The 15,089-nt window shown below is 59.0% G+C and overlaps 1 non-coding gene across 1 annotated transcript; it reads right to left on the bottom strand.

Annotated features, from left to right (window-relative positions):
* Nucleotides 1–1,675: 1,675 nt before the first annotated feature.
* On the bottom strand, nucleotides 1,676–1,794 carry LOC131860569 (5S ribosomal RNA). The gene has a single exon (XR_009359663.1). It is a non-coding gene; the product is annotated as a 5S ribosomal RNA (ribosomal RNA).
* Nucleotides 1,795–15,089: the final 13,295 nt, after the last annotated feature.

The following is a 15,089-nucleotide window of genomic DNA, read 5'->3' on the forward strand; positions in this document are numbered from 1 at the left end:
GTGTGCTCCAAGGTGCGGCGTGCACGAAGTCGGAGCCCGGTTTGCCCCGGGTGCGCACCTCGCGTGCACCTTCGGCGGGGTTGCGCGCCCTGGTGGGCACCATGGTGCGCACCAAGGAGCGCTCTGAAGTGTGCTCCAAGGTGCGGCGTGCACGAAGTCGGAGCCCGGTTTGCCCCGGGTGCGCACCTCGCGTGCACCTTCGCCGCGGTGGGCACCATGGCGTGCACGAAGTCGGAGCCCGGTTTGCCCCGGGTGCGCACCTCGCGTGCACCTTCGCCGGGGTGGGCACCTCGGCTGGGTTGCGCGCCCTGGTGCGCACCAAGGAGCGCTCCGAAGTGTGCTCCAAGGTGCGGCGTGCACGAAGTCGGAGCCCGGTTTGCCCCGGGTGCGCACCTCGCGTGCACCTTCGCCAGGGTGGGCACCTCGGTGCGCACACCTTCTCAATGTTTTCTTGCCTTTTCTGGAAATTGGTGAAGGCAGCGCATCAAAGGTGCGCACCTCGGTGTGCTCCGAGGTGCGAACCCGAGACCGCTCCGAGGTGCCCACGAAGTCGAAAGTCGGGTTAATTGCATTGTTTTCCCCGGGTGCGCTCCGAGGTGCGCAACATCGGTGCGCACCAAGGAGGGCTCCGAAGTGTGCTCCAAGGTGCGCACGATGGCGTGCACCTCTGGTGCGCACGATTCGGAGCTCGGTTTGACCGGGGTGCGCACACCTTGGCTGGGTTGCGCACCTTTTGTGCGCTCCAAGGTGCGCACGAAGTCGGAGCTCGGTTTGCCCCGGGTGCGCACCTTCGCCAGGGTGCGCACCTTGATGCGCACGCCTTGGCTGGGCTGCGCACCTTGGTGGGCGCCATGGTGCGCACCTTTCGTGCGCTCCAAGGTGCGCACGAAGTCGGAGCTCGGTTTGCCCCGGGTGCGCACCTTGGTGGGCGCCATGGTGCACTCCGAGGTGCCCAAGATTGGTGCGCACCAAGGAGCGCTCCGAAGTGCGCTCCAAGGTGCGCAGGTGCGCGCGAAGTCGAAAGTTGGGTTAATTGTCCGGTTTGCCTCGGGTGCGCACCTTGCGTGCACCTTCGCCAGGGTGGGCGCCTTGGTGCGCACACCTTGGCTGGGCTGCGCACCCGGGCGCGCACACCTTGGCACCCGCGTTTCCTTCATTTTAAATTTTTTTTTTTTACAATCTCTCAAGTGGGAAATTCTATAATCTCAACTTTTTTTGCCTTTTCAGGAAACTTTTGAATGGAGCGCATCATTGGTGCGCTCCGAAGTGTGCTCCAAAGCTCTCTCCAGCTGCGTGCACCTGCCCCGGCCGCGCACCCGGCCCCGCCCAGCTTCGCTCACCTGTCCCGGGCGTCTGGTGCGGAACCTTAGAGTAAGAAACATCACCGTGCACCTTGGCCAACGTGCGCGACTCGACCGAGCGCGCACTGGCCGAGGTGCACACCGATTTCACCTGGGTGCGCGCGCAGCACCTCGGGCGCACCGGGGTGCGCGCACAACGCCCGGGTTGCACCGTGGCCTGTGTGCTCGGGGCGCCTCGGGTGCGCGCTCGGTGTCGCCCCCGCGCGCGCGGTAGTGCGGGCAGCGCACCCCGGCCCGGCCCGGCCCCGACGAGAACGCAAACGGGCAAAAGGTTTATTCAAATAGCATTGCGACGCCCGGCGAAAAACTAAAAAAGGGTGCAACACCGGGACTTCCCGGGAGGTCACCCATCCCAGTACTACTCCGGCCCAAGCGCGCTTAACTGCGGAGTTCTGATGGGATCCGGTGCACTAACGCTGGTATGATCGCACCCGTTATGAGCTTGTCGCAGTGTGTACTTAGCAAACCGCGACCCACGTGCGAATCCACCCCGGCCACCCACCCCCGTCGAGGTGCACACCCTCCCTCGCGAAGTGCGCCCCGTTCGCCAAGTGTGAGCCCTGCCCGGGTGCGCGCACCTTGCTAGGGCGTCGGGTGTGCACCCGGCCCGGCCTACGTGCGTGCACCTGGAGGGGGCGTCGTGTGCGTGCAGTGTCCCGTCTGCAACGCGGTGCCCACACACCACCTCGGGCGCAACGACCTGCGCTCACATGTGGGCCGAGTGCACCTTGGTGCATGTTCGGGGCGCCTCGGGTGCACGCTCGATCTTGCCCCGGTGCACCAAGGCGCTCGGTTTGCCCCGGGTGCGCACTTGGTGCAAGGTGGGCACCCAAAATAGGGATCAAGCACCAAAACACAAGTTTCGGGATGCAAAATGGGACCCAAGGACCACAAATGCGTTCCAAGACCCATGATGGGTCCACGAGAACAAAAATGTGTTCCGAGACTTAATAAACAAATATTGGGTTTTAGGAGAAGAAACATGCTCTAATGCCCAAAACGAGAATCGACCCCGAAAAGGCCACAGGCCAAAAGTGGGATGCGAGACAAAAAAAAATGGGACCCGAGGACCAAAATTGGGTTCCCAGGTCGAAGACAGGGCAACCGGACAAGAAACGACCTCTAAGGCTCGAAATGAGTCCCGACGACTAAAACTTGACAAGAAGCACCCATCAGGCACCCAACTCGACACCCATGGGATGCCGACCCACCCGGGCTTCCACCTAGCACACCTTGGCACCCACCCACCCTCGCACCCAACCTCGCACCCAACTTAGCACCTTTGAACCCACATTGGCACTCACCCTGACCCTGGCACCTTGGAACCCACATTGGCACTCACCTTGACCCTGGCACCCACCTTTGCACTCACCTTGGGACCCACCCTGGCTCCCACCTCGGCACCCACCCAGACACCCACCTTGGTTCCTTGGCACCCACCTTGGATCCTTGGCACCCACCCCGACACCCACCTTGGCACGCAACTTGGCTACTTGCCACCCACCTTGGCTCCTTGACGCCCACCCCGACAACCACCCCGTGACCTACCCTGGCTAGGGTTGGTGCACACCCACCCTGGTGCCCACCTTGGCACCCACCCTATGACCCACCTTGGCACGCACCTTAGTACCCACCCCGTTACCCACCCTAGGACCCACCCCGTGACCCACCTTGGCCAGGGTGGGTGCACCCACCCTGGTGCCCACCTTGGCACCCACCCATCCTAGCACCCAGCCTGTGACCGGGCTTGGAACCCAACCTTGCACCCGCACCCGTCTTGGCCAGTGTGGGTGCGCACCCATCCTGGCACCCACGTTGTGACACACCCTTTAACCCACGCACCCTAGCACCCACGTTGGCACCCACCTTGGAACCCAACCTAGCAACTTGGCACCCACCCCGTGACCCACCTTGGCATCCACCATAGCAGTCGCCGACTTGGCACCCACCTCGGCACCCACCTTGACACTTGTGGACCCACCTTGCCACTCACCCTAGCATCGACCCATCCTAGCACCCACCCTGGCACCTTTGCACCCTAGCACTCACCCATCCTAGCACCTAACCTGTGACCCACCTTGACACTCACCCTCGCACCCACCTTGGAACCCAACCTAGCACCCACCCACCCTGACACCAACCCTAGCACCTACCCACCCTTGCACCCACCCTGTGACCCATCTTGGCACCCACCCATCCTACCACTCAACCTATCACCCACCTTCTCACCCACCTTGGCATCCACCTTAGCACCCACCCACACTGGCACCTTGGCACCCACCTCGGGCAAGGTGGGTGCACACCCACCCTGGCACCCAATTTAGAACCCACCGAGCATGTTACCCACCTTGGCACCCACATTGCAGCCCACCCTAGTACCCACCCTATGACCCACATTGGCATCCACACCCTAGCACCCAGGCACCTCGACACCCGCCTTGACACCCACCCTAGCACTGAACCTGTGACCCACCTTGGAACTCACCCTAGAACCCACCCACCCTGTGAACCACCTTGGCATCCACCTTAGCACCCACCCACCTTGGCACCCACTCTAGCACTCACCCATCCTAACACCCAACTTGTTACCCACCTTGGCACCCGCCCTCGCGTCCACCTTGAAACCCACCCTAGCACCCACCCACGCAGGAGCCCACCTTGGCACCCAACCTAACACCCACGCATCCTGGCACCCAACTTGTGACCCACCTTGGAACCCACCCTAGTACCCACCTTTGAACCCACTATATCACCAACCCACCTTGGCACCCACCCTATGACCCTCTTTGGAATCCACCCTAGCACGCACCCACCCTATGACCCTCTTTGGAATCCACCCTAGCACGCACCCACCCTGGCACCCACCATGGAGCGCACCCTAGCACCCACCCACCTCGGCACGCACCTCAACACCCACCTTGGTGTGCGCACTGCGCCAACCTCTCAAAGACCCTATGTGGTGCGCTCCAAAGTGTACACCTTTGGTGCGCTCCAAGGTGCGCACCTTTGGTGCACACCGAGGTGCACACCAAAGTGTGCACCGAGGTGAGCACCAAAGTGCACTCCAGGGTGCACACCAAGGCGTGCACCTTTGGTGCGGTCAATGCAAACGAATTCGGAAGTTGGGGTCGATGTCCTAATCGCTGCTGCAGACTACACGTATGAGAATCGGACAAATAGCTTTATATAGGGGAGGTGTTGCGTTTGATGGGTCGACTCCCCTGGTTGTGTGCACTGCACCAACTTCAAAGACCCTGTCTTGTTTAAGAAGTCAAAAGTTGGGGTGGATGTCCTAATCATTGCTGCAGTCTACGCATGTATGAGAATCAGACAAATAGCTTATATAGGGGAGGTGTTGCATTCGATGGGTTGACTCCCCTGGTTGTGCGCACTGCGCCAACCTCAAAGACCCCGCATAGCAGAAGAAGTCGGAAGTCGGATTTTGGTGAGCACCAAGGCGTGCACCTTTGGTGCGGTCAACGCAGACGAATTCAGAAGTTGGGGTGGATGTCCTAATCGTTGTTGCAGGCTACACATGTATGAGAATCAGACAAATAGCTTATATAGGGGAGGTGTTGGGTTTGATGGGTCAACTCCCTTGGTTGTGCGCATTACGCCAACCTCAAAGACCTTGTTTTCGTTAAGAAGTCAAAAGTTGGGGTCAATGTCCTAATGGCTCCTGCAGGCTACACATGTATGAGAATCGGACAAATAGCTTATATAGGGGAGGTGTTGGGTTTGATGGGTCGACTCCCCTGGTTGTGCGCATTACGTCAACCTCAAAGACCTTGTTTTCGTTAAGAAGTCAAAAGTTGGGGTCGATGTCCTAATTGCTCCTGTAGACTACACATGTATGAGAATCAGACAAATAGCTTATATAGGGGAGGTGTTGGGTTTGATGGGTTGACTCCCCTAGTTGTTCGCATTACACCAACCTCAAAGACCTTGTTTTCGTTTAGAAGCCGAAAGTTGGGGTCGATGTCCTAATTGCTCCTGCAGGCTACGCATGTATGAGAATCAGACAAATAGCTTATATAGGGGAGGTGTTGGGTTTGATGGGTCGACTCCCCTGGTTGTGCGCATTGCGCCAACCTCAAAGACCCTGCATTGCGGATGAAGTCGAAAGTCAGAGTTTGGTGTGCTACAAGGTGTGGTCGAAGGTGCTCACCTAGGTGTGCACCTTTGGAGCGCAGGAAAAGTGCCCTCCAAAAGTGCGCACCTTTGGAGTGCACAAAAGTGCCCTCCAAAAGTGCGCACCTTTGGAGTGCACAAAAGTGCCCTCCAAAAGTGCGCACCTTTGGAGCGCACAAAAGTGCCCTCCAAAAAGTGCCCTCCAAAAGTGCGCACCTTTGGAGTGCAGAAAAGTGCCCTCCAAAAAGTGCCCTCCAAAAGTGCGCACCTTTGGAGCGCAGAAAAGTGCCCTCCAAAAAGTGCCCTCCAAAAGTGCGCACCTTTGGAGCGCAGAAAAGTGCCCTCCAAAAAGTGCCCTCCAAAAGTGCGCACCTTTGGAGCGCAGAAAAGTGCCCTCCAAAAAGTGCCCTCCAAAAGTGCGCACCTTTGGAGCGCAGAAAAGTGCCCTCCAAAAAGTGCCCTCCAAAAGTGCGCACCTTTGGAGCGCAGAAAAGTGCCCTCCAAAAAGTGCCCTCCAAAAGTGCGCACCTTTGGAGCGCAGAAAAGTGCCCTCCAAAAAGTGCCCTCCAAAAGTGCGCACCTTTGGAGCGCAGAAAAGTGCCCTCCAAAAAGTGCCCTCCAAAAGTGCGCACCTTTGGAGCGCAGAAAAGTGCCCTCCAAAAGTGCGCACCTTTGGAGCGCACAAAAGTGCCCTCCAAAAGTGCGCACTTTTGGTGCGCACCAAGGCGCTGGTTCGGTCGTTGCAGGCGAGTTCGGAAGTTGGGGTCGATGTCCTGAGCGGAGGTGCAAACTACACAGGTGTCGGAATCGGACAAATAGCTTATATAGGGGAGGTGTATGCTTCGATGGGTCGACTCCCCAGGTTGAGCGCACCGCGCCAACCTCAAAGACCCTACGGTATGGATGAAGTCGGAAGTTGGGTCCGATGACCGATTCGATTAGTAGGTATGCTCATGAGGTCGGAATTTGGGTCCGATGACCTGCCATGTGCAGGAAGGCGAATGTTGGCACTGTGCGTTGCAAGGTGCACACCAAGGCGCTGGTGCGGTCTTTTTAGTCGAGTTCGGAAGTTGGGGTCGATGTCCTGATCGGAGGTGCAAGCTACACAGGTGTGGGAATCGGACAAATAGCTTATATAGGGGAGGTGTATGCTTCGTTGGGTCGACTCCCCGGGTTGAGCGCACCGCGCCAACCTCAAAGACCCTACGGTATGGATGAAGTCGGAAGTTGGGTCCGATGACCGATTCGATATGTAGGCATACTCGCGAGGTCGGAATTTGGGTCCGATGACCTGCCACGTGCAGGAAGGCGAATGTTGGCACTGTGCGTTGCAAGGTGCGCACCAAGGCGCTGGTTCGGTCGTTGGAGGCGAGTTCGGAAGTTGGGGTCGATGTCTTGATCGGAGGTGCAAACTACACAGGTGTGGGAATCGGACAAATAGCTTATATAGGGGAGGTGTATGCTTCGTTGGGTCGACTCCCCGGGTTGAGCGCACCGCGCCAACCTCAAAGACCCTACGGTATGGATGAAGTCGGAAGTTGGGTCCGATGACCGATTCGATATGTAGGCATACTCGCGAGGTCGGAATTTGGGTCCGATGACCTGCCATGTGCAGGAAGGCGAATGTTGGGACTGTGCGTCGCAAGGTGCGCACCAAGGCGCTGGTGCCGTCGTTGCAGTCGAGTTCGGAAGTTGGGGTCGATGTCCTGGTCAGAGGTGCAAACTACACAGGTGTGGGAATCGGACAAATAGCTTATATAGGGGAGGTGTATGCTTCGATGGGTCGACTCCCTGGGTTGAGCGCACCGCGCCAACCTCAAAGACCCTACAGTATGGATGAAGTCGGAAGTTGGGTCCGATGACCGATTCGATACGTAGGCATATTGGCGAGGTCTGAATTTGTGTCCGATGACCTGCCATGCGCAGGAAGGCGGAATTTGGGTCCGATGACCGAGTTGACGGCGTGCCATGCGCAGAAAGGCAGAATTTGGGTCCGATGACCGAGTTGATGTTGATGGCCCGCCATGCACAGGAAGGCGGAATTTGGGTCCGATGACCGATTTGAAGGCGTGCCATACGCAAAAAGGCGGAGTTTGGGTCCGATGACCGAGTTGATATTGATGGCCCGCCATGCGCAGGAAGGCGGAATTTGGGTCCGATGACCTGACATACGCATGGAGTCCGACTCGGGGGCCGATGTTCGATTCGATGACTTGCATTGTGGGTAAAGTCGGAAGTTGTGGTCTTTGACCCGATTCGATGACCAGACTTCGGCTGCTTGAGAATCGGACAAATAACTTATATAGGGGAGGTAGTGTTCTCGAGCATCCTCCCCCCGTGCCCGTTTATGTCGATTGATGCTGGTGCTCGACTGGTTGGAGCGCTCGGATGCAAAAATCTTGCACCAGGATTTATCGATTGTGATGGACACGGCAAGTCTCCTGATTGCTATGCAGGAGCTCATCGTGAATCTCTATGCGGCCTTGGTATGGACTCGACCTGCGGAATGGTTCGGCAATGGTAGTCGCTCCAACACGTCCTTGCAATGGCCACAGAGGTGATTCGACTAGAGCTCCAGTCTAGCTTTTGGGTTGCTTGGCGGACTGGTATAGCCGCGATCGAGTTCCGGCCATGAACGTTTTAGATAGCTCTTGGGCTTTCTGGGACGGAAGTCGGAAGTTTGGGCTGTTGTCCGATTTGATGACCATTCTTCGGATGTGTGAGAATCGGACAAATAACTTATATAGGGGACTGTGTTGTCTCACGCAGCCCCCTCCGTGCCCCTCTATCTCGACCGATGTTGGTGCTTGAAAGGGTTGGGATCGCTCGGATTTATAAACGTGCACCACCATTTGTCGAGTGTGAGGGACGCGGCAGGTCTCCTAAATGCTATGCGGGCGCTCTCTGAGAATCTCTATCCGGCCTCGACACAGACTAGTCTTGCTGAATGGTTTGGCACTGGTAGTCGATCCAACACGTCGTTGTTGTGGCCGCCTAGGCGATTCGATTCGAGCCCCCGTCTAGCTTTTGGGTTGCTTGGCGGATTTTGCCCTATCCGCAAGTGAGCTCGGTCCCTAAACGTTCGAGAAACCCGATTGCTATGCGCCGACTCTCTTTCTTGCGAGCCTCCATCTAGCTTTTGGGTCTCTACGGAACGGAAGTCGGAATCTGGGACCGTTGTTTGATTCGACGAGGCAGACTACGGTTGTGCGAGAATCGGACAAATAACTTATATAGGGGAGGTGTTGACTGGAGCATTCTCCCCCGTGCCCCTCTAACTCGACCAATGCTGGCGCTCGAACGGTGGTAGCGCTCGGATTTTCATTGAGCGCCAGCATTGGTCGATTTAGAGGGGCATGCGAGATTCCCGAATGCTATGCGAGGGCTCTAACGGAAATGTCTATTGGTTTCGGTATGGATGCAATTGCGAGTGGTTCGGCAAAGGTAGTCGTTCCGATGCGTCCATGTCGTGGCCAAATCGATAATTCGATTTGAGCCCTCGTATAGCATTTGGGTCTCTCGATGTGATTCCGCATTCCAGTCCCTTTGGGCACTGCTTGAGCCGCATCCCAGGGGGTTCCCTTCCAAATAATCTGCCTCGCAACCCGATTGCTATGCGGTGAGGCTCCTCGGCCGCCTCGGAACTATCTGTGTATCAGACGCATCGCGGGATAAGGGGTTGGCAACGGTAGTCGCCCCAAGCGCGTCCGATGCTTGGACCATTCCGAGGCGGCCCTGAAGCCTCTTCCGTCTAGCCGTTGGGTCCTTCTCGCCGCATCCCTCGCCTCGCACCCCGATTGCTATGCGGTGAGGCTCCTCGGCCGCCTCGGAACTATCTGTGTATCGGACGCGTCGCGGGATAAGGGGTTGTCACTGGTAGTCGCCCCAAGCGCGTCCGATGCTTGGACCATTCCGAGGCGGCCCTGAAGCCTCTTCCGTCTAGCCGTTGGGTCCTTCTCGCCGCATCCCTCGCCTCGCACCCCGATTGCTATGCGGTGAGGCTCCTCGGCCGCCTCGGAACTATCTGTGTATCGGACGCGTCGCGGGATAAGGGGTTGTCATTGGTAGTCGCCCCAAGCGCGTCCGATGCTTGGACCATTCCGAGGCGGCCCTGAAGCCTCTTCCGTCTAGCCGTTGGGTCCTTCTCGCCGCATCCCTCGCCTCGCACCCCGATTGCTATGCGGTGAGGCTCCTCGGCCGCCTCGGAACTATCTGTGTATCGGACGCGTCGCGGGATAAGGGGTTGTCACTGGTAGTCGCCCCAAGCGCGTCCGATGCTTGGACCATTCCGAGGCGGCCCTGAAGCCTCTTCCGTCTAGCCGTTGGGTCCTTCTCGCCGCATCCCTCGCCTCGCACCCCGATTGCTATGCGGTGAGGCTCCTCGGCCGCCTCGGAACTATCTGTGTATCAGACGCGTCGCGGGATAAGGGGTTGTCACTGGTAGTCGCCCCAAGCGCGTTCGATGCTTGGACCATTCCGAGGCGGCCCTGAAGCCTCTTCCGTCTAGCCGTTGGGTCCTTCTCGCCGCATCCCTCGCCTCGCACCCCGATTGCTATGCGGTGAGGCTCCTCGGCCGCCTTGGAACTATCTGTGTATCGGACGCGTCGCGGGATAAGGGGTTGTCACTGGTAGTCGCCCCAAGCGCGTCCGATGCTTGGACCATTCCGAGGCGGACCCGAAGCCTCTTCCGTCTAGCCGTTGGGTCCTTCTCGCCGCATCCTTCGCCTCGCACCCCGATTGCTATGCGGTGAGGCTCCTCGGCCGCCTCGGAACTATCTGTGTATCGGACGCGTCGCGGGATAAGGGGTTGTCACTGGTAGTCGCCCCAAGCGCGTCCGATGCTTGGACCATTCCGAGGCGGCCCCGAAGCCTCTTCCGTCTAGCCGTTGGGTCCTTCTCGCCGCATCCCTCGCCTCGCACCCCGATTGCTATGCGGTGAGGCTCCTCGGCCGCCTTGGAACTATCTGTGTATCGGACGCGTCGCGGGATAAGGGGTTGTCACTGGTAGTCGCCCCAAGCGCGTCCGATGCTTGGACCATTCCGAGGCGGACCCGAAGCCTCTTCCGTCTAGCCGTTGGGTCCTTCTCGCCGCATCCCTCGCCTCGCACCCCGATTGCTATGCGGTGAGGCTCCTCGGCCGCCTTGGAACTATCTGTGTATCGGACGCGTCGCGGGATAAGGGGTTGTCACTGGTAGTCGCCCCAAGCGCGTCCGATGCTTGGACCATTCCGAGGCGGACCCGAAGCCTCTTCCGTCTAGCCGTTGGGTCCTTCTCGCCGCATCCCTCGCCTCGCACCCCGATTGCTATGCGGTGAGGCTCCTCGGCCGCCTTGGAACTATCTGTGTATCGGACGCGTCGCGGGATAAGGGGTTGTCACTGGTAGTCGCCCCAAGCGCGTCCGATGCTTGGACCATTCCGAGGCGGACCCGAAGCCTCTTCCGTCTAGCCGTTGGGTCCTTCTCGCCGCATCCCTCGCCTCGCACCCCGATTGCTATGCGGTGAGGCTCCTCGGCCGCCTTGGAACTATCTGTGTATCGGACGCGTCGCGGGATAAGGGGTTGTCACTGGTAGTCGCCCCAAGCGCGTCCGATGCTTGGACCATTCCGAGGCGGCCCCGAAGCCTCTTCCGTCTAGCCGTTGGGTCCTTCTCGCCGCATCCCTCGCCTCGCACCCCGATTGCTATGCGGTGAGGCTCCTCGGCCGCCTTGGAACTATCTGTGTATCGGACGCGTCGCGGGATAAGGGGTTGTCACTGGTAGTCGCCCCAAGCGCGTCCGATGCTTGGACCATTCCGAGGCGGCCCCGAAGCCTCTTCCGTGTAGCCGTTGGGTCCTTCTCGCCGCATCCCTCGCCTCGCACCCCGATTGCTATGCGGTGAGGCTCCTCGGCCGCCTTGGAACTATCTGTGTATCGGACGCGTCGCGGGATAAGGGGTTGTCACTGGTAGTCGCCCCAAGCGCGTCCGATGCTTGGACCATTCCGAGGCGGACCTGAAGCCTCTTCCCTCTAGCCGTTGGGGCTTTCTCGCCGCATCCCTCGCCTCGCACCCTGATTGCTATGCTGTGAGGCTCCTCGGCCGCCTTGGAACTATCTGTGTATCGGACGCATCGCGGGATAAGGGGTTGGCAGTGGTAGTCGCCCCAAGCGCATCCGATGCTTGGACCATTCCGAGGCGGCCCTGCAGCCTCTTCCGTCTAGCCGTTGGGGCCATCTCGCCGCATCCCCCACCTCGCACCACGATTGCTATGCGGTGAGGCTCCTTGGCCGCCTCGGAACTATCTGTGTATCGGACGCATCGCGGGATAAGGGGTTGTCACTGGTAGTCGCCCCAAGCGCGTCCGATGCTTGGACTATTCCGAGGCGGCCCTGCAGCCTCTTCCGTCTAGCCGTTGGGGCCATCTCGCCGCATCCCCCACCTCCTCGGCCGCCTCGGAACTATCTGTGTATCGGACGCATCGCGGGATAAGGGGTTGGCAGTGGTAGTCGCCCCAAGCGCGTCCGATGCTTGGACTATTCCGAGGCAGCCCTGCAGCCTCTTCCGTCTAGCCTTTGGGGCCATCTCGCCGCATCCCTCGCCTCGCACCCCGATTGCTATGCGGTGAGGCTCCTCGGCCGCCTGGGAACTATCTTCGTATCGGACGCATCGCGGGATAAGGGGTTGTCACTGGTAGTCGCCCCAAGCGCGTCCGATGCTTGGACTATTCCGAGGCGGCCCTGTGGCCTCTTCCGTCTAGCCGTTGGGGCCATCTCGCCGCATCCCCCACCTCGCACCCCGATTGCTATGCGGTGAGGCTCTTCGGCCGCCTTGGAACTATCTTCGTATCGGACGCATCGCGGGATAAGGGGTTGTCACTGGTAGTCGCCCCAAGCGCGTCCGATGCTTGGACTATTCCGAGGCGGCCCTGCAGCCTCTTCCGTCTAGCCGTTGGGGCCATCTCGCCGCATCCCCCACCTCGCACCCCGATTGCTATGCGGTGAGGCTCCTCGGCCGCCTTGGAACTATCTTCGTATCGGACGCATCGCGGGATAAGGGGTTGTCACTGGTAGTCGCCCCAAGCGCGTCCGATGCTTGGACTATTCCGACGCGGCCCTGTGGCCTCTTCCGTCTAGCCGTTGGGGCCATCTCGCCGCATCCCCCACCTCGCACCCCGATTGCTATGCGGTGAGGCTCCTCGGCCGCCTTGGAACCATCTTCGTATCGGACGCATCGCGGGATAGGGGGCTGTCACTGGTAGTCGCCCCAAGCGTGTCCGATGCTTGGACCATTCCTAGGCGGCCCTGAAGCCTCTTCCGTCTAGCCGTTGGGGCCTTCCCGCCCCATCCCTCGCCTCGCACCCCCGATTGCTATGCGGTGAGGCTCCTCGGCCGCCTTGGAACCATCTGTGTATCGGACGCATCGCGGGATAAGGGGTTGGCACTGGCAGTCGCCCCAAGCGCGTCCGATGCTTGGACCATTCCGAGGTGGCCCTGAAGCCTCTTCCGTCTAGCCGTTGGGGCCTTCCCGCCCCATCCCTCGCCTCGCACCCCGATTGATATGCGGTGAGGCTCCTCGGCCGCCTTGGAACTATCTGTGTATCGGACGCATCGCGGGATAAGGGGTTGGCACTGGTAGTCGTCCCAATCGCATCCGATGCTTGGACCATTCCGAGGCGGCCCTGCAGCCTCTTCCGTTTAGCCGTCGGGGCCTTCCCGCCGCATCCCTCGCCTCGCATCCCGATTCCTATGCGGTGAGTCTTCTCGGCCGCCGCGGAACTATACCTGTTATTGCTACTGCATCCTTCGGCTGGTAACCTCCTCTGCCGCCTTGGAACGTTCTCTTTGTCGGACGCGTCGCGGGATAAGGGGTTGGCACTGGTAGTCGCCCCAAGCGCGCCCGATGCATAGACCGCTCCGATTCGACCTTGCTTTCAGCCTCTCACATGCATAGACCTCTCTGAGTCGACCCTGCAGCCTCTCACGTTTAGCCTTTGGAATCTCGCCTCACAACATGATTGCTATCCTTGATGCATCCCTTGCCTCGAGCCCTGATTGCTTTCTTGGCTGCATCCCTCCTCTCCTCACAGCCCGGTTGTCATCACTGCTTCATCCGTCGCTTCATGCATTCTGGCTGCTGGGCCCTTCCCACCGCACACACTTCTGCATCCTTCGCCTCACACCTCGATTGCTATCAATGCTGCATCCGTAACCTCACACCCCGATTGCTATGCGGGGAGGCTCCTTGGCCGCCTTGGAAATTTCTGTGTGTCGGACGCACCGCGGGATAAGGGGTTGGCACTGGTAGTCGCCCCAAGTGCGCCCGATTCTTAGACCGCTTCGAGGTGACCTCGTAGCCTCTTTCGTCCAGGCTTCCTGCCTTCAACGCCCTTTTTACACCTCGATTGCTATGCGCGGGCTCGTTGGCGTCTATCACCTCTCTGCGAAGAGTGGCACGATGATTGTTGGGGTAAATCGTAGCAGTCCGATCTCTGGCCTTGGGCCATTGTGAGGGCTGATCGATTTCCTGTGCGCATCTCGTGTTCGCCCAGTAACAGACTCGACGACTTGTAATCGGTCTTGTTCCCGATTGTTCCTGGAGGTAGTCTTCGGAACTCTTGGATTTGACCTGTCACTCGAACTGTCCTCTTCCGAGGATGCTTGTGTGTGTGTGCTTGTGCCATTTCCTTGGCGGTATTAACGAGATATTAAAGAGCGGAGTGAGCGCCTCGCCCAGCTATGTTTGGGGCTCTCACTCCCTTACCCGGTGTGCGACCGCTTTGCACGTAGGTTGCGGAGCATCGCGACTCTTTCGATGTTTGGCGGTTGTCTTCCGGTGATGCGTTGGTCCCGAAGTGCACGTTACTAGCATTTCTGCCATTGTTCTCGATCTTTGGCACGTTCCTTCGTTGCAATTGGATATATATCTCCGTTTATACGCGCAGGCTTCTCCCGCCTATTCAGCGCTGTCCCACTCTCAGCACTCTCGTGGTCTCCTTGGCTTCTCTCTCCCGTGAGCGAGCTCTCTTCTCGAGTCTTTTCCATGTCCCATGGAGGTTGCCTTGCGAAATTCGGGCACACAAACGTGACCGGATAAGAGCGGAATTGCCTATGAGGAGAAGCTCACCTTAGGGAGCAGCAATGCCGAGTGTTTCGACAGAGGGTAGAGGGGGCGTTGTTTGGGCGGTTGCACAAAAGAGTGCTACGTTTGCACTGAAGGTTGCTTCTTCGTCTCCGACGAACTCTTCGAGGCAAAAAAGCTTGTTTACGGGGTCGAGGTGGGACTGTTCGTGCGAGTTGCGCCACCAAAAGTGCGTAGGGGGCATATACCTGGGAAATGGATGTCTCTGAGTGGCCTTACTCGGTCGCGTGCACGGTGCATTCTCTAACGGCAGGACTGTCGCGAGCATGTGCGGTTCGGATGTTTTCGGGTAAAGGGTTCCGTACGGGATGTTCTTCCCAGGCTCCTGTGAACCGAGACTCTGCATCGTCATGCTCCGGCTCCCGTGGGTGCTTCATGCCTCGTCGAGCTGTTTGTCGTGGACGATTAAGGCCGAGGCCTTCCTTCGAGAGGGGAATTGTTCAGGCTGGTCGAGGCGGGATTGTTCGTGCGGGGTGCACCA

The sequence above is a fragment of the Cryptomeria japonica genome, unplaced genomic scaffold, assembly GCF_030272615.1.
Source record: "Cryptomeria japonica unplaced genomic scaffold, Sugi_1.0 HiC_scaffold_15, whole genome shotgun sequence".
In the NCBI taxonomy this organism is placed as follows: Eukaryota; Viridiplantae; Streptophyta; class Pinopsida; order Cupressales; family Cupressaceae; genus Cryptomeria; species Cryptomeria japonica.